The sequence below is a fragment of the Callorhinus ursinus genome, unplaced genomic scaffold (genome assembly GCF_003265705.2).
Source record: "Callorhinus ursinus isolate GAN/ISIS: 27379988/994484 unplaced genomic scaffold, GSC_fseal_2.0 scaffold4, whole genome shotgun sequence".
Taxonomy (NCBI): domain Eukaryota; kingdom Metazoa; phylum Chordata; class Mammalia; order Carnivora; family Otariidae; genus Callorhinus; species Callorhinus ursinus.
Genome location: NW_027397066.1, coordinates 59,452,594 through 59,471,576, shown reverse-complemented (window position 1 = coordinate 59,471,576; position 18,983 = coordinate 59,452,594). Strand labels below are relative to the sequence as shown.

Genomic DNA, 18,983 nt, shown 5'->3' with positions numbered 1-18,983 from the left:
AAGGTGAGCACTTCATGAAGTTGGGTGAATTGGAGTCATTCCCAGGGGGACTGTGAACCTGAACAGAAGTTAGTCTTTCTGGGTTTTTTGCACATTAAAATGTGCATTTTGAAGCTATTGCGGCCATGTTTTGCTCCATGTAGTGCAGAAAGACAAAAGAAACTGGTCGGAGGAGAACAGAGACGAGACTCAAGTTTTCTGACAGTCTGAGTCCCCATTATGTGTAATTCTCAAAGTTTAACCTCACTCTGTTCCTTTCTGTGGGCTCTAGGAGACATATTATCATTATAATAAATACTTCATCTGGCTTAAGCTAGTTCTATTTGGATTTCTGGAACCTGGAACCAAGGTCCTGACCAACTCTGGTGCATCATGAGATTGTGGACAAGTTTCTTTTTTTTTAAAAAATTTTATGTATTTATTTGAGAGAAAGAGAGCACAAGCAGGGGAACCTGAAGGCAGAGGGAGAGGGTGAAGCAGGCTCCCCGCTGAGCAGGGAGCTGGATGCCGGGCTCGATCCCAGGACCCCAGAAACACGACCCGAGTCGAAGGCAGATGTTGAACCGACTGAACCAGCCAGGCACTCCTGGACAAGTTTCTTAAAACAGAAATGACGTCCTCTCTGAAACAGAATATCAAGTTATGTTTTTCAAATAGTGCTTTCCATTGTAGGAGAGGAACATTTCTAGCAACAATATTCCGTCTTCACCATACAACCATTCTAAAGGATGGTTGCAGGGGGTATGGAATTCAGCAAGCATTGCCTGCATACTTACTGTTCTAGGCACTGTGCCGTCCACTATGACAAATGTTAGGCAGGAATAAGACATGGCCCCTTAGGAAGCTTACAATTTAGTGGGAGAAACAGCTACTCACTGATCATTTCAATACAATTTGGTGCTCTGGGAGAGGTTCCGGGTAAATGAGATCCGAGAAGAGGATGACTAAACCAGCTTAGAAGGCATTGTGGAAGGCTCCTGAAGGATGTTACATCTGGACTGATGACTGTCCCTGAGAAATAAAGGTGTCTGACCCAAATTCTGGGCCAGGCCAGATAGTTCTTGGATCCTTGTGAAATTCTATAGAATTTCTTAGAAAGTTCTAGCAGTGGAGGAACAGGGACTAAGAGAAAAGAACAAATCAAGGCTCTCTGCTTTGTTCCAGAATGCCCTGGGCATGATATGATAGAGTACATGGACACGTGAGCTGACGGGTGAGGTGTTCCTGGTTCCAATGATGTTATATTATTAAGTGATGGGCTGAAATGGGGATGAACTTTTGATTTCCTTCCTGAGGTGGATTATGTGGGCCTTTCTCATTTCCCACTTCATGTCATTGCCCCTGGAGTAGGCAAGTTACACAGAGAGTGGGGTAAAATGCTCTGGGTTACATATTTTTGGACGAGCCTCTGGTTAGTGTAAAATTTTGTGAAGGAAGTTCAGGATATATTTCAGTGCCATGGCTTTAAGACCAAGCTGATACCTCAAGGAGACGTTCATTTTAGTATGTTCTGCATATATTTTGTTATGAGAGCCTAAACATGTTGGGGCATTGCTATCATTCATTTATTCAAAAATATTTAGTAAATGCCTATTAAGTGCCAAGTATCTTAGGTGCTGGGGTTACATCAGTGATGAAAATGGTTAAAAAAAAAAAAATCTGTGACCTCATGGAGCTTATATTCCGGTGGGTATAATCTTTCACAGCATGGAATTTAAAACAAGGATTACCCAAGAAGTTATGTTATCCAGAGGATGTTATCATTAATTAGACTTTTAATCTATGCCACTGGCTTGCAGCATGAAACTCAAGATGAGCATTCACAGAACTCATTCTGTGGAAGGATTAACAGATTTCCCTTGATCTCCAAATAATTTACTCATTTTAACAGTGACTATCAAGAGCAAAAGAAGTATTACCATGTTTCTTTGGTATAAAAATCTTGGTTTATGCTTTTTTTTTTTTTTGTCGTGGTTAATGAATAGGGTGCTACATCTGGGCCTCTGTTCTTCTTCAAAGAATCGTCTATGCTTCAAAGAATTTTTCTGAAAAGGAACCTGTTCCCATGTGATCATCTTTGGCCGCTGAGCGTTAATACCAGAACATAACGTGCAAATACTTTATTCTTGCCTGTTTGCTAATGTTACTGAGTCCTGGGAACGTGTATCTTATAATAACATCTAGTTGGCACCTCTGTAAACTAATTCTTCCCCAGGACCTTTCAGCTATTGGTGTTTGAAGTCATCTAAAATTCTGTATTAGGAAACTAAATAAACTGTATAACTTCAAAAATTGATTCAGCAATTATTTTTAGGAGCTAAATTAGGAGGAATGTTTCTGCTTTTGGAAATTTCAAAATGTGGATCTCCAGGTATGTTTAGCCAACAGTTCCAGTCAGTACTTGTATTTTAAAAACAATGGTAACCAAACATGTTTTAAGACCTTCCTCCATGTTTTACTTTGCTTACTCAAATTTAAGTTACACAAAAGTAAACGTGCAACAGAGGTACCTCGAGAGCAGTCTTCTTTTTTCTTCTCCTTTGGTCTATTTAAAAGAAGTCAAACAAACAAAATTCTTCACAAACACAGAGCTCCTTAATATTGCTTGCTGTGGCAAGTGTAATTATTTTTATAAGATGTGTGCAGAATAATAAAATATTCCCAAACTCTAAGATCCAAGCTGGCTAATGATTTTTCATATGCTGGGTTTTAGTAATAAGTGAGAAAGAACCTTTATCTGACTTACCCTGTAAGACGATTTTTGAAATACTGCAATATGTAAACTAATTTTGATAAACCTGTTTCTAGCATATTCTTGTTTAACACCTAAAAACATTTGTTTACTCAATGAACTAGAACTAGCAATTCTAAAAAAAAAAAAAAGAAAAGAAAAGAAAAATCATGTATACAGTGTTTTTCGTTTGTTGGTTGGTTTTTTTTTTTTACTATTTTTTTATTATGTTATGTTAATCACCATACATTACATCATTAGTTTTTGATGTAGTGTTTCATGATTATTTGCATATAACACCCAGTGCTCCATGCAGAACGTGCCCTCTCTAATACCCATCACCAGACTAACCCATCCTCCCATCCCCCTCCCCTCTAGAACCCTCAGTTTGTTTTTCAGAGTCCATCATCTCTCATGGTTCATCTCCCCCTCCAATTTCCCCCCTTCATTCTTCCCCTCCTGCTATCTTCTTCGTCGTCTTTTTTTTTTTTTAACATATAACGTATTATTTGTTTCAGAGGTACAGATCTATGATTCAACAGTCTTACACAATTCACAGCGGTCACCATAGCACATACCCTCCCCAATGTCTATCACCCAGCCGCCCCCTCCCCCCCACCCCCCCCCACTCCAGCAACTCTCAGTTTATTTCCTGAGATTAAGAATTCCTCATATCAGTGAGGTCATATGATACATGTCTTTCTCTGATTGACTTATTTTGCTCAGCATAACACTCTCCAGTTCCATCCACGTCGTTGCAAATGGCAAGATTTTATTCCCTTTGATGGCTGCATAATATTCCGTCGTATATATATACCACATCTTCTTTATCCATTCATCTGTCAATGGACATCTTGACTCTTTGTACGGTTTGGCTATTGTGGACATTGCTGTTATAAACATCGGGGTGCCCGTACCCCTTCGGATCCCTACATTTTTATCTTTGGGGTAAATACCCAATGGTGCAATTGCTGGGTCGTATGGTAGGTCTATTTTCAACTTTTTGAAGAACCTCCATACTGTTTTCCAGAGTGGCTGCGCCAGCTTGCATTCCCAGGTTGGTTTGTTTTTGTTTATTTTACTCTTAAAGATAATCTAGTCTTGGGTACTGGACCTCCAACCCTCTTCTTCCTAACTCTGAACTTCAAAATATCTGAACTCTTAACCAAACCAGTGCTCCTGATCATTCTCTCAATGGCATAGGGATGGGGGAAACTTGCTTCTGAACTGTTAAAATGCAAAGGTTACAAGCACAGGATTTTTGTTCAGACAAACCTGGGCTTCACGCCTAGGTGTCTCACTTACAGTGAGGCCCTCGGCAGGTTGCTTCACCCTATGAATGTTCTCAGCAGCTGGGTGAAAATAAACAATAAATAGGGTAGGCTGAGAGGATTTGATGACATAAGGCAAGCAAAATGCTTAGCTCAGAACCTGGAATGTTTTAAATACTCTCCGGGTCAGCGTTCACTTAATGTTAGTTATTATTAGTATGATCAATAATAATAGTGACAATGGTGATGATGTTCTCAAAATACTGTTATAAAAAACAAGGAAGTCTTTTCTGAAGTTAAGTCACTGCCCTGATGCAGTGAAGGCTTCTATATTTTTCAGGATTCATGATCCCTCTGGAAAGGCGTGTCTTTCTACTCTTGTCTTAACGAGCCATGAGCCATGGTGAGGTGAAGAATTCCAATTCAGGGACTGGCCCTATGAAACTGCTTCATTTCTCTCCCTAGATTCTTCCTTTTTCCCTCCTCGAAAATACCCAATGAGAAAAATTAAAGCAGAATTATTACAGTGCTGGTGAAAATACCTCAAGGCCTAATACTTTTGAAATGGTGCTGAGATAAGTTTCTTATTTTTGGAGATGGGGTTTGACTGCACTCCTGGAACACTGACCATCATGGGAAGTGTTAAAAATAGCCTGAGTCGGGGGCTGGGAGTAACCTGTCAGGACTGCTGTCTACAGTGTGCTTGCCCAGTAATAATTATGATACCCATTTCCCTGATGAGAAACCTAAGACTCAGGAAGCTGAAGTACCCTGCCAAATCATACTACTGGTAAATCCTTGTCATCTGCCCCCTAACTTTGGTATCTCAGATCTTGAAAGAAAAGTACACTGAAATTATCTACCTTTCAAAGGGAAAGAGAAAGAAATGTGTTGTTCTGGACTCTGCCAACTGGCTAAATAAATGATTACTAAGACTATGGTTGACAGATCTTTGAAACATTTTAAAAAGTAAACAACTGAACCAGAAGACAAATGAGAAAATTCTGTAGCAACCAGCTGATTCATTTTTTGTTTGTTTGTTTTTAAGATTCAATCTTTCAGCCAAGTTTACCAGGCTTAGCTATTTTTTCTTAAGTTAAAATGTCTGAAAATAAGAGAAAAGGACTTTATTATTCAATAAAACACATATTGATTGAGCAATATGGCGCCCACACTAACTTAACATATGCATATCGTGCTCTTAATGGAGCGTGTTTAATTTGGTGGGGCCAAAATAATTTTTCAAACCACAAAAGATATGAAGAGGTAAACAACCTGGGAAGAATTTGGCTTTACAAATTAGTAAAATTTGTACAAACTGATGTAATTTTAAGGATTTTTTTTATAATTGAAATTAATTCCACATTGCCTAAGTCTCTTGAATTCAATGGAACTTCACTAATTTAAACCCCACCAATCCAAAATTTGGGACCATTCAGGCATGGACTAGGCAGATGTTCATGAGAACTAAGAAGTAGCATTTTGTAGAAACCATAGAGGACGGATCAGTGTTATAAGCTTTTCCAATACATTGAACATTACACTTGTACAGCAGCATCTTGTATTTTTTTCATGGTAATATTATCACCTCCTGTGACATCAGTTATACGTTTAAAATCGAACTCATCATTTTCAGATCCTAATTCAATTGTTTAAATACTACCAAAAGCTGACAATGGGCACACACACAAAAGTGTCCTACGTGCAGGGAGGGTGGAGAGAACAAGAGACAGCGTATTTTTCAAGTAGGAGAAAAGACAGACACACAAATAGCTGTAAGAAAAATCAGAATAAATTCATTCATTCGCCCAGTGAATATTCTACATCTACGATATGCATAACATAGTGCCAAGTGCTCAGGATAAAAGGATGAATAGACTAGACTTAGCCCATGTCTCCATGAATTTTGTTCTCCAGTAGAGAGGATCAAAGTTTTACATGAACAAAGAATACCTTGCTAGTTTGTACTAGGGATCGTGGTGGTTGGGGAAGACTCAGAAAAGGTGACATTTATCTTAACCTAGAAGAATGAGTGGGACGTAGTAGGCAAGTGTAGACAATTCCACTGGGAGGTTCAAGCTGAGACCAAACTAACCCTTTTCCAGCTGGGTCACTGTCTGCGTGGAGATACTCGGCAGCCCACCTTGAAGAGGTGGCTGGCCAGGAGATGGAGGACATTCGCCTACTTTGCCTGAAAGTGAATGTGTACTAACTATATCACAGACCCATTCCATCCTGAAGAGATTTTGGCAATTACCTCCAGACTGTTCAAGCTAAGAATAGGTAGGGTGGAAGTTGGCCCCAATCGGGCCCATCCCAGGACTTCAGAGGGTCCTCCAGTCCCTAAGGACTTCCTCTCTACTTCCCCTCACAGTATTCTCCCTCAGGTCTGCTCGCCCTTCCCTGTCCCTGGATCCCATTCCTCCTTGATCAGATCTCAGTGTCCTCAGGTCCTTCTGGGGTCTCACAAGCTTAGCAGCCTTAGCCATAGAATGCCTGTGTCTTTTCACAAGAAAGGATGGGCTTCATCTCAGGGTCTGCTGGCTTCTTTCCTGCCCCCTCCTCAGGCAAGGTGGAGAAAGAAGGAGGATTTCTGCTATTTCTTTATTAAGTATCTAAATAAGCCAACTTTGTCACTAGAAGAATTTATTCTCTTCCATGCCCCTCCCAAAGAAATGAGTCCCTATTATTATGAAATTTTTATGCTATTTTTGAAAATGAACAACTTGGCATTATTATTCTAGACAAGCATTTCTGCCTCCCACCTGTATCCCTTGAGTTACATCACAAAGCTTTCTCTCTTTAATAAAGAGCACCTTATGGTGATCTCAGTGTGGTGAGATTGAGCCCCAAGTCAGGCTCTGGGCTCAGCAAGGAGTCTGCATAAGATTCTCTCTCTCTCTCTCTCTCTCTCTCTCTCCCTCTGCCCCTCCCCCTCTCCCCTGCATGCACTCTTTCTCTCAAATAAATAAATAAATCTTAAAAAAAATAGAGAAAGCACCTTAGGGAAAAGGGAGAGGGAGGTCTTGGGTTTACCTCACTGCAGATGAGGTCTATGCTCCAAGAGGTAGAGGAACTGGATGTCTTCTATGGGTGAGAGATCTATGGAATGGATGGGAGATCAATAAGTGAGAGAGCAGAGGAAAGAATTCCCCTTGCAGAGAACAACCATTATGGACGAGATCACATGGGTTTATGAATGAGGGCACATTTGGAGAAGGTGTTGTGAGATAAGTGAAAGACACCCAGACAAATTTGAATTTCAGATAAACAAAAAATAACATTTTTTGTATAAGTATTTCCAAACATGCTGTCAAGGTGGGCATTCCGTATTTATTTGCTAAGTCTGACAACCTTAGTGTGGGCGAGTGGAGCATGGGGCTTGAAGAGGAGGCTGCTGGGTAGGGACAGGACAAGATAATACAGCACCTGCCATGTCATGCTAAGAATTCTTGGACTTTACTGGATGGGAAGGACAAAACGTTTTGGGCAAGCGAATGACACGGTAAAATCGATTATTTAGGAAGATGATTCTGCAGGCATTGTGAAGGGTAAACTGGAAAGTTGAGAGTTGAAGGACTGGAGAAATGACAGGAGCTGGAATGGGGAGGTGTAAATATTAAGGGCATTTTGGTAAGAGAATCAACATGATCTCGTGATCTGTTGAATTTGGGGATGTGAGAGAAGGAAGAGGCAGAGAGGACTGAGAGCTCCTCACTCATGATCGAGCAGCTCTTGATGTGTTTAGCTGAAATCTGGATTGAGGAAAAGGAGGCAGGGGTGGAGGCTTGGGGGTAGGTAGTCAACAGGGCGACTTCCGCTTAAAAAAATTGAGGACTCTGGGAACATCTTTGTAGAACAGCCAGCAAACAACGGGGAATGTAGACCTGAAGTTCAAGGGACGTCCAGGTCAAGAAAAAGGCTTGCCTCAAGCAGGAGAAAGACATCATGAAATAACAGCTTCAGGAAGCATCGTCCAAGAGTGTTGGAGATGGACTGAAGAGTACAGATGCTGGGGTCATGAAGAGAAGCTTGCATGTTGATGCACAGTTGCTTGAGGTGCAGTAATAATGTAAACGTGGGAATGGAGAGATAAGGGGTGAAACCAAGATCCGCTTGGCATTAGATTTGACGTTAGAAGCAGTTGGGGAGGGGCGCCTGAGTGGCTCAGTAATTAAGTGTCTGCCTTCTGCTTGGGTTGTGATCCCAGGGTCCTGGGATCGAGCCCCGCATCGGGCTCCCTGCTCAGCGGGAAGCCTGCTTCTCCCTCTCCCACTCCCCCTGCTCGTGTTCCCTCTCTCGCTGTGTCTCTCTCTGTCAGATAAATAAATAAAATCTTTAAAAAAAAAAAAAAAGAAGCGGTTGGGGACAGATGAGAAAGGGAGGAGACAGAGGTGCCTTTGATTCTGTGAGCAAGGGAGACTGGACTGTAGAAATGCCCCGTTTGTGACAGCAAGGGCAAAGTGAGACTGGTGCTGAAGTTAGGGAGAGAGACAGGTTCCACCTTGCATTCACTGAGTTTCAGATTGCTTACAGGACATCTCAGCTAAGGTGTCTTGCTAGTGGATGCAATATATAAATTATACACCAGGGTTGAGCTTACAGATTTTGCCAAGATGTAAAATCACAAGTGATTGGTATTTCCGAAGCTATGAATATGGAGTGGCAGTCTTAGCTCTCAGAGGTGCTGTGAAATCCTTGAAAAGAAATGCAAATTTGAGTGTTTTAGTAGAAAAAATGCCATTCACGCTCCAAATTGGTTGTGCAGGAAAAAAAATCCAATAAATTAATCTGGTTCATTACTAATTAGTTTTTTTTCTCCTGAATGCTTATATGCTAGTAAGTGAGAAAACAAACTAATTAAATGTCCAATCTTGTTTAAATTTAGCCCAGCTGCGTTCTGTAAAGAGCTCCATCTAGAAATTTCCTGGACCCCTCCGAATACAAAGCTCAGGCTCTCAAAGGCCCTCCATCTCCTCCTGTTTCTGTCACTAAGGTGGTGGGCAGGAGGTGAGGAAGGGGACTTCGGCCTCGTGTGGGTCCTTGGATTGTTCTGGCAGGTGGCCCATGTTGTCTGGGGGGCATCCTCCTGCCCTCCTGCTGTGTGTTCTGCTGGCCTCGGAGGCTGAATTCTGAGGCAGGTGACCAGAGATGGGGGGAGAACAAAGAAAGTGCATTGTAAAGAAACCCAAGGGGAAAGAGGAAGGAAATAAGCGGGAGTGGGTGACCGGTGGCAGCATCTGCCACAGGGATGAAGCTAAGAAAAAGTCAGGTTTCAACCAGTCGGAACAATGATCTCTTCTCTACATAATATAGGAAGTTGCCTTTTCAACCCATGTGCATGGGGCCCATTCAGAGTAACGTTTGTAAGAGTCAGCTCTTAGTAGATGACTGAAGGTCTTTGCACAACTGTGTACTCAACACAGTGATTGGACTCAAATAAAGCGCCTGGTAAGAAGAGCCAGGTTCAGGTATTAGTGGTCATAGAGTCCGTCGTGGGGTAAGGTGGTGAAAACGATTGCTGATTCAGAAGAGGTTTTGTAAAGGCTAAGATGTTTTTTATAAATACTTGGCTGAAAGCCGACTCAGGGCATTGGACAAGTCAAGGCAATGGGGTATATAAGTTTAGTACAGGCTTATTGTTATAGAAGTCTCCGATTTAACTGGTGGACCTGGCACCTCTCTGCATGATTAGATTATATCAAATGATATGATAGTCAGTGGTCCTCATGGAGCCTGGGAAAGAAGACAATGAGTAACAAGAATGGGCCGGTGTTTATCCAGTACTGCTCGAGGTCCGGCTCCCGGCGCATTCTACCTGCATGTGCCGGATTGTCTGCTGTAATCCCAGCATTCCCACCTCCTTTTCTATACTCCCCTCTGCATTGCAGGGCAGACACCTGGGATCCTGTTTTCCAGGAGCCCTTTCCTCTTACAGCTCCAGATGAGACTCTTCCAATGTGCACAAAATTTGCAAGTGTCTTTCTCTGGTGGCGGTTATAAGCCGATGTCTGGCCAGATGACAGACATAAGGTTTGCAGCGTTTTTCAGGTACATTCCGAGGAATCACATGCTTCTAGCCATAGCCATAGCCCTCCTGACTTTAGATTCCCCAACTCTTCCGATGGTTGCATAGGCCTCTAATTCCCTGCAGTAAAACTCCTCTGCATGGGGAGGTTCTATTTCTCTGATGGAACCAGAGAGAGGCACTGGGGTTGTGGCAACCCTCAGAAATATCAACTTCCTTTCCTTTAATTATGAATACTACTAATAATTTAATTGTTAATATTACTTCCCAGATACACTGATGCCAAGAAGGGGATACCCGAGCACCTTAGGTCCAGCTCACCTAAAAGCAGACTTCGACATGAGTGCCTGGGAGCACCTGTCCATTTGGGAACTACCTCCAGGGTACACAAGTGAAGAAGTGGGGCAAACGTGGCAGGAAGCGAGAGAAGCTCCAGAAGGGCATGGCAGTGAGGGCATTACTGCTGTGGACAGCTGAGCCCAATCCTACTTGGGTCCATTTGAGGAACGATGTAGAATGCCCCTCAGAAGCGTTCCACCAGGGTTTGGGTTAAGATGGAGTCTCTTTCCACAGCCAGCAGCCCTTCAGTGACAGAGGGTTACCTCTGGGAGTGGCGTTACATCCCCTGTACTTTTGGGCTGTCCAGCTCACAGGTAGAGAAACCCTCCCTTAGGATGGAGAAAGCCCTCAGGCCAACAAGCGGAGATTTGGAAGCGCCGGAAGTGGGAAGGTGGCTTTTCTAAATCTGTGGCACTGATGTCCAGTGGCCGTGGTCGTGTCAGCATGTGGCTTCCCTGTTAGGTCATCCAGCCTCTCTCTTCCGCTTTGCTTCCGTGACAGGAGCAGAAATCCGAATGCAGAAACATGAGAGAGGTGTGGACGTAGACAAAACGCCCAGGGAGTATGAAGGCAAGCAGCAAAACTGGCTAGAATTGAGCTGGTTGGGGCGCCTTGGTGGCTCAGTCGGTTAAACGGCTGCCTTCAGCTCAGGTTGTGGTCCCAGGGTCCTGGAATCAAGCCCACGAGGGAGCCTGCGTCTCCCCCTGCCCCTCCCTCTGTCCCCCCATGCTTTCTTTCTCTCTCTCGAATAAATAAACAAAATCTTAGAAAAAAAAAAGAATTGAGCTGGTGATATTAGAGGGAATCCACACAGCACACTTGTGTTTCTTCCCCTCCTCCTTCCCTTCCCCCACCCCTCTCATCTCTCTCTCCCCTCTTCCTCCTCCTCCTCCTCCTGTAACCGATTTGATTTTGGTTTAATTCATCTTTCAGATAATACCTACCACAAAGTTTAAGAAATTAATTCAGTCATTTTTAAAGAATTTAGCCTGAGAGCTCCCACAGAATAAAACAAGATACCTTCTTCTAAATGACCTGTCTCCAGATTGCCTTTCCCCCCAGCCCTGGGCTGTAGCAAAAGCAATCACCTGCCTTCAGCGAATGCACACAGAATTGCCCAATAAATACGAGTTGCCATGGAAACCGAGCCAAAAGAGAAGAGAAAGATGAGGCTGAATATTAAGGGTTTGTTTGGCCTTAGTGACTTTTTTCCCCCTAGATCTGAAATTGTTGGGTCTATGAAAACGTAAACCACACAGCTCCCTGTCAGAGATAGACTAAGTGAATCCTAAAGCCATCCCTAACTCTTAAGTTTCTGAGCACTTTAGTGCTTTTCACTAGCCCCTCCTATCCCTCTTTGCCCCTTTTCCAGGGGCTCATAAAGAGCAATTGCAAATGACCTCTGGTGGCAGCATGTGTTGGTGGGAGTGGCGTGGAGGAAGGGCCAAGGGATTTGGAATCAGACAGACCTGGAATGTGTGCATCCCAGCTGGGCAGTGGTATTTTCCCAGCAGCGTTTTGACACTGGAGACTCTTATTCCATACAGCTATCATAACTTAATTTTGTGAGTAGAAAAGCTCTCATTTTCGAAAAGTGTTTTTCCTCGGCACATCTTATTGCTCAGATTCAAATCTGAGACTTATTTCCTGTTAATAAGGATAATTTCCTTAGTGCTATAGTTAAAATATTCTGACACAAGTCATTCAGAGGGACAAGAATTCCCATCTATTTCTTCACAGCCCAGACACATCTTTATGGATTTGGAATGAACCAAGGGACGTTATTACCAATGGTCATATTATTATGTCAAGTGTTCTTCCTTGAGATTCCAAGAAGGCGATTTTTACTTGGGCTTGGGGAGGCCTCATGGAGTGAGGTTAGAATCAGAAATTGGGTATTTGAGTTTCAGATTGTGGAATTGGTTAGCTAAGTAAACATGGACAGGTACTTACTTTTTTTGAGTCTCAATTTCCCTAAAGCCATAGAACAATTTCTGAACACTTCATTGGATTGTTGCGAGGTTTCTTTATTCCTAGTAGAGGCTAACATTCATGTAGCACATATTATGTACTAAGAATTGTGTCATGCCTCACATAAGAACTCATGGGATCCTCCAACAACCCTTTGGGCAGGTACTTATTATTATCCTGATGGGGGAATTGAACAGCAGGAGGGGAACGTCTTGTCCAAGTTCACGCAGCTAGCTAAGCAGCCAAGCCAGGGTTCAAACTCAGAAGTGTGGCTCCAGGCTGTTATGGCCACCAGAAAATATTTATTAAGTACTTACTAATGTCCTAGATACTGTGCTAAGCACTTTACAAATAAAGTCTAACTCGTTGCTCCCTGGAAGTCTATGACACAGGCACTATTACTGTCCCCATTGCACAGAGAAGGAAATAGGTTCAGAGCCTAAACTCAAGGGACTTGACCAAAGCCCTATAATTGGCAGGCAGAAACATTCCTTTTCCTCATCAGATCTTCCTTCCACCACTTACCTTCCCCTTTCTCTAAGTCTTAATATAAATATTGCTTCTTCCGGTAGTCTTCCCTGAGGTCCCACGTAGGCTAAGCCTTCTTTTATATGTACTTGTAATAAGCTGTGTATTTACCTTTGTAGTAGCGACTATAATCTTGTTCAGTTGTCTTTATGTTGCTATTTGGTTAGTATCTGTCTCTCCCACCAGCATAGCCTTCACTGAAGACGGGGACCGCATCTATGTCTGGCTAACATGGTATTCCTAGCACCTTGCACACGCTAGGGATGCACCGAATATTTAATACATTAATGCTTCCTTCACCTTCTTGGGTCGATGTTGATAAACATCAATACACGAAATGGACAAAGAGAAGAAAGAAATTGCCGAATGAAATGATAAAGAACAATTTCATCCGTTCATTCAGTCTTCTACCAGGAGCCTACTGTGTGCCATATCTGAGCGAAGGAAAATGATATGTGATTCCATTAGGGGATTGTAATCGTAACTTAAAAATTGGCTTTCTAAGGCATTTGCTATACTTGAGAGCGTTCACTAAAAGCCTCAGTGATTAGGAAGGAACTCAATAAAATCGAAATAAAGTATTATCTGGGCAGTAATTTCACAGTAAATTTGGTTTAATAAAAATTTCACAGGAATCATTTTTAATTGACACTCAAATACTGTGAACTCTTTAGGAGACAAATGTCAAGGAAATAAACGTTATGCATTGCTAGTTTTAAATGCACTTGCAATATGGTATCTAATATAAAGGAAGTACTTTTATCTGATTTTTGCAATTTATTATCCTTTCCTGCTTTTCAGATTGAGGAGGCATTATAGTTGTTCATAAGCTTTCTTCTTGCCTTCTGATATAAAATTCTTACTTTGTTCCTACTGAAGGAGCTCTTTAAGAATAAGACAAAAATTAATTAATTAAACTATTCTTAAAATGTCTTCACACTTAGAGTCTGATTCATTTAAATCACTCTTAAAAATAAAATTTATTTCTTAGAACTAAATAGAGATTTATAGGGAAATTGTGAACACAGTACAGAGAATTCTCATGCCACTCACACTCAGTTTCTCCTATTATTAATGTCTTATATTAGCATGGTAAATTTGTTATAATTAGTGAACCAATATTAAAATATTCTTATTAACCAAAGACCACGCTTAATTCAGATTTCCTTAGTTTTTGCCAAGTTCCCATCCAGGGTACCACACTACATTTTGTCTTCATGTTTGCTTAGGCTCTTCTTGGTTGGGACAATTTTTCAGCCTTTCCTTGTTGTTGATGACCTGGAATACTTTTAGGAGTAAAGGTATTTTGTAAGATGTTCCTCAGCTGGGAAAGGTCTTTGTTTTTCTCATGATTAGACTGTGAATGCTGGTTATTAGGAGGAAAACCACATAGGTATACTGCCATTTTTATTATATCATGTCAAGGATACATACTATCAACATGGTTTAACAGTCTTGATGTTGACCTTGATTGTCTGGCCGAGGTAGTGTTTGTCAACTTTCTCCGTGATAGTGACTTTTTTTTTCCTACCTTTTTCCTAATGTATTTTGTAGAAGGAAGTCACTATGAGTCTTCCACACATAAAGAGTGGGAAGTTACACTCCATCAGCTTGAGGGTGGAATGTCTGCACAAATTGTTTGAAATTCTTCTGCATGGGAGATTCTTTTTCTTTCTCTTTCTTTTCTTTCTTTCTTTCTTTCTTTCTTTCTTTCTTTCTTTCTTTCTTTCTTTCTTTCTTTCTTCCTTCCTCCCTTCCTTCCTTCCTTCCTTCCTTCCTTCCTTCCTTCCTTCCTTCCTTTCTTTCTTTCTTTCTTTCTTTCTTTCTTTCTTTCTTTCTTTCTTTCTTTCTTTCTTTCTTTCTTTCTTTCTTTTTCTTCCTTCCTTCCTTCCTTCCTTCCTTCCTTCCTTCCTTCCTTCCTTCCCTTCTCCCTCCCTCCCTCCCTCCTTTCCTTCCTTTCTTTCTTTCTTCCTTTCACCATTTATTTATATTGGTATGGATTCATGGATTTTTATTCTATGCTTTGGGTTATAATCCAACGCTAATTATTTTATTGCTTATATTGTCTCTGCTCTGGCCATGGGAGCTCTTTCAGTGGACACCTGTGTCCCTTTAACGTATTTCCATCATTGTGGGGTCTTTTCTCTGTTCGTAAGTTTTTGAAAGACAAGGTCTATGTAAATCTCATTTTAACTCAGCACATTGTGTTTCTGTCCCTAACCCTATCTTTGCCTGCCTCCCCCTCTTTTCCTCTCTCTTCTCTTTCTCATTTCTTTATTCATTACGATCTGAAAACAGGAAAGAATATATGATCTCAAATTTTGCTATTTGAAGGTAAATTAATTGTCCTTGGAGCCTAGCCATTGGTTTTCAAATGTTAGTGTGCAAAAGATTAAGCTGGAGAGCTTGTTAAAATGGCCAGCCAACATTTTGACTTTTTTATATAAAGGAAGGGGCTGATTAGGATTCTGTGTGTTAACAGGTACCCCCAGGAAATAATAATGGAGTTCTTTGAGGGCTTTGCTTTGGAAAGCAATGAGTCTGAAGGCAGATAGTTGTTCTGATACACACATTTTTTTTTTTTTCCCTAGTGGCTCGTCATACTATTTGGACATATGTGCCCACTGTTTGTGATAAAAGGGATATAGATTTGAGGATTTTCCAACACAAAACTATTTTGCTGTACAAAAGAACCCTAAAATATTTAAGATCTATGCTCAGAGTTAGTTTTACATTTTAGCATTTGAGTTCATATAAGGTCCCACTTTTTTTCCTGCTCAGTATAGAGTGTTTAGGACCCCCAACAGTATTTTAGGTCTGGAAGGGAACTGAGGGATCATCGGGTCTGGTCCTGTCTTCTCCTAGGGCACAGAAAAGAAACCGTGAGTCCTGGAGGATTGGATTGTCCAAGGTCACATGCTTCTGGGTGGTGGAGCTAGGTCTGGAAAAGGTCTTCCCAGAGATTGTTCCATCGAGACAGACATAATTGAACATAATCGGTTTAGGTAGGTTTTTGTGAAATAGACAATTTTGGATTCCTCTTTCTGTTTTTATATTTTTATATCAAGGTACAACTGCATCTGGGTTTCAGGATTATAACTTTTGTTAGTTACAAAAGTAGATGATGTAAAATATCAGTGTTGCCCATTTGAAGGTCTCTGTTTAACTATTTTTAAATTGAGTTTTAAAGATATTAAAACTGGCACTTAGTTCTTGGCTTGGCCAAACTTAATCTGAGTCAGGTCGGCTTCTACGATGATACAGGCAACTAGATATAGAAGGATTAAGACTTGGAAAGAGAAAGGGTGGGCAAGGTCTCATGGTAGAGGTGTTTCTGGGGAAAACCCTTGTTTAATTAATTAATCAGGCAGTGTTGTGATGACACATATGGAGACACAACTCATATCCCCTTTAGGATGCTTTTATAAAATGGAACTAATGGGCAGAAGAAAGACCACCTTGACTGAATGTTTCACTGAGTGCCTGAAGCTGTGAGGTAACAGAACTCTGGACTAGAATTGAGTTTTGGCTTTGCCCCTGACTACCTGTGTGACCTTGCTCAGGGCATGTTACTTCTCTTGTCTGCTCAGTTTCGTTATCTGTAAGTTGAGGGGATTGGTTTCCAGTAACACTGTTCATTAACCCTTCGTATTTAAAGGTGCCACGATTATGGATTTGTCACTTCTGGACCATCACTAATAAATACCACAAAAAGTGAATTCATTTATCTCTCCCTCTCTCTCTCTCTCTCTCTCTTTTTCTCCATTCTGGAACTTTGATTTGGCTTTCAGAATACTTAGTTATTTTTTTTTTTTTAAGATTCTATTTATTTGAGAGAGAGTGTGAATGAGAGAGAGAGAGAGAGAGAGAGAGAGAGAGTGCACAAGCCAGGGAAGAGGCAGAAGGAGAAGGAGAAGTAGACTCTTTGCAGAGCAGGGAGCCTGATGTGGGACTTGCTCCCAGGACCCTGGGATCATGACCTGAGCTGAAAGGCAGAAGCTTGACAGACCGAGCCACCCAGGATACTTAGTTATTTGAACTGGGAAAGAGTTTCAGGTCATTCTCCACTGGCATTTGTAACTTATTTTATGATCTACTGAAGGCCACTTCATAAATGGAGTGCTCAGGACTGCAGAGCTGGCTGACACCTTTAAGCAGGAAAAGAGATGGTATCTCAAGGGGTATTATTTCCTGTCATGGCCACGTATCAGAGGGGTGTGTATGTGTGTGTGTGTGTGTGTGTGTGTGTGAGAGAGAGAGAGAGAGAGAGAGAGAGAAGAAGTTGTTGAATAGAATTTGGAAGCAGATCTTCTCTATATCTATATTGATAGGTCTATGTCTATTTCTCTCTCTTTCTATACATATCTATTTCTATCTATTCTGTATATCTCTACCTCTATAGAGAGATCCATATAGAGATATAGAGATTAGATATAGAAATATTTATTTTTCAGGGAAACTTTCCAGAATGAGGCAGTGTGTGAACCATCATATTCCTGGTCTCCAGCTTTGACCGCTTATTGCGTGACTTCCCAGAGCTTAGGAACTGCTTTGCACAGAGACATATCTGACATCGGGTACCATGGTCTCCTAGAGGACCTGCCTGAAAATAATGAGAAGGTCATTAATGACAAAGCAATCACTTTGCAGGGGCAAATAGGCTCAGAGTCTTTGCAGGGAAACTTTGGATTCCAGAATGCAGACGATCTTGGGGAGTTTTTGAAAGCCTCCCGCTTGCTCTTTGGTGTAGATGACGAATCTCTCCAGGAGGTGGCGCAGAGTATGGGAAAACCCATGGAGGAGTACAAGGCCATTACGAAGTCTCGGGATCTGCACACTGTCCTCACAGGGGACTGGGCATTACCGTGGATGAATTGTAATAGAGCTTCTTACTTATATCCAATTCTGAGCTACATCCCAATCCTAGGTAACGCTAGTACCCCCACCTTACGTGGTGGAATCAGGGTCGCCTCCTTGAAACAGTTGCCGGGGACACCGAGACCATCCTGAAGAAAATCCTGACAGAAGCCATCATCTGAAAAGTGAGCAGACTCAGCAGACCTCCTTCCTGGGGGAAGTCAGGACATCTGGGGTCCTCTCCTCACACTGCACCCTTCAGAATTCTCAATCAGCTCAATATCTCCACTTTTGTCAGCTCTAATTTCCTTGAGGTAAATGAGCAGACTAGATCGTTTTGAACCTGCATCTCAGCAAACTTGCAAATATGTTCTACTTCTTCTCATTTATTAAATGAGCTGGAATTCAAGGGTGGAAGAAAAGATTGCAGAGTGTGACATACAGTCTCATTCTGACATTCCCATATCCCTGAACGTCAGCATCATTTTTCCAAGGCCCCTTGGTTTTCCCCTGTTCCTTTACTTCTCACTTCTCAGTCTATGAACTCACAGAGGCACACCTGGAGGCAGAGGAGAGAACATCCTTTGGGAGGTTCCCTTTGGGGAAATATGATGGAGAGTGTGTGTTTAGCTGTTCTCCGAAAAGTACTGTGTAGTGGTGCTAGGATCCAAGGCCAGTCTGGTGTCCTGTAAAACTCTGCCCTTATAGATGTCCTCAACAATTGCCCAAATCATTTGTAGCCAAAAAAGGATACAGGGAATGGACTCAAGGACCATTTTACTGGGAAGGGAAAATTGTTGAATGGAAAAGCAAATCTGACTATTATAAGTACCGAACACTGACCCTTCCCACCCACACCAAGAGGTCCCATGCTCTTCACAGGCACACGCTCATGCTGAGCCTGTCATAGGAAGTAGCGCCTGTGAGATTATGTTTGCTGTACAGAAATGTGTGCTCACTTAAAGCACCTGCTATGTTCTGTTATTCGCCAAAGTTATCTCTTATGTGGGTCAAAGGAAACTAAATTTGAGCATCGGCATTAAGGAAAGTAACTTACTGTCTATGATCTCACTGTTTATACAGTTAACCCATACTCTATAGACTCTATGAAAAGTCTCCTAATTGGAAACCATTCCAGACCCTAGACCTAAATTTTTCTCCTTGCTGGGCATGCATGTAATAAAAATGGTTTTTTATTAAAAAAAGGAAATATTTATTTTGTATATTTAAACATAAATATATAACAATGTTTATAGAT

General features: G+C 41.6%; 1 pseudogene; it reads left to right on the top strand.

Moving 5' to 3' along the window:
* The first annotated feature begins 10,584 nt into the window (after positions 1-10,584).
* Positions 10,585-17,907, top strand: LOC141372539 (immunity-related GTPase family M protein 1-like; annotated as a pseudogene).
* Positions 17,908-18,983: the final 1,076 nt, after the last annotated feature.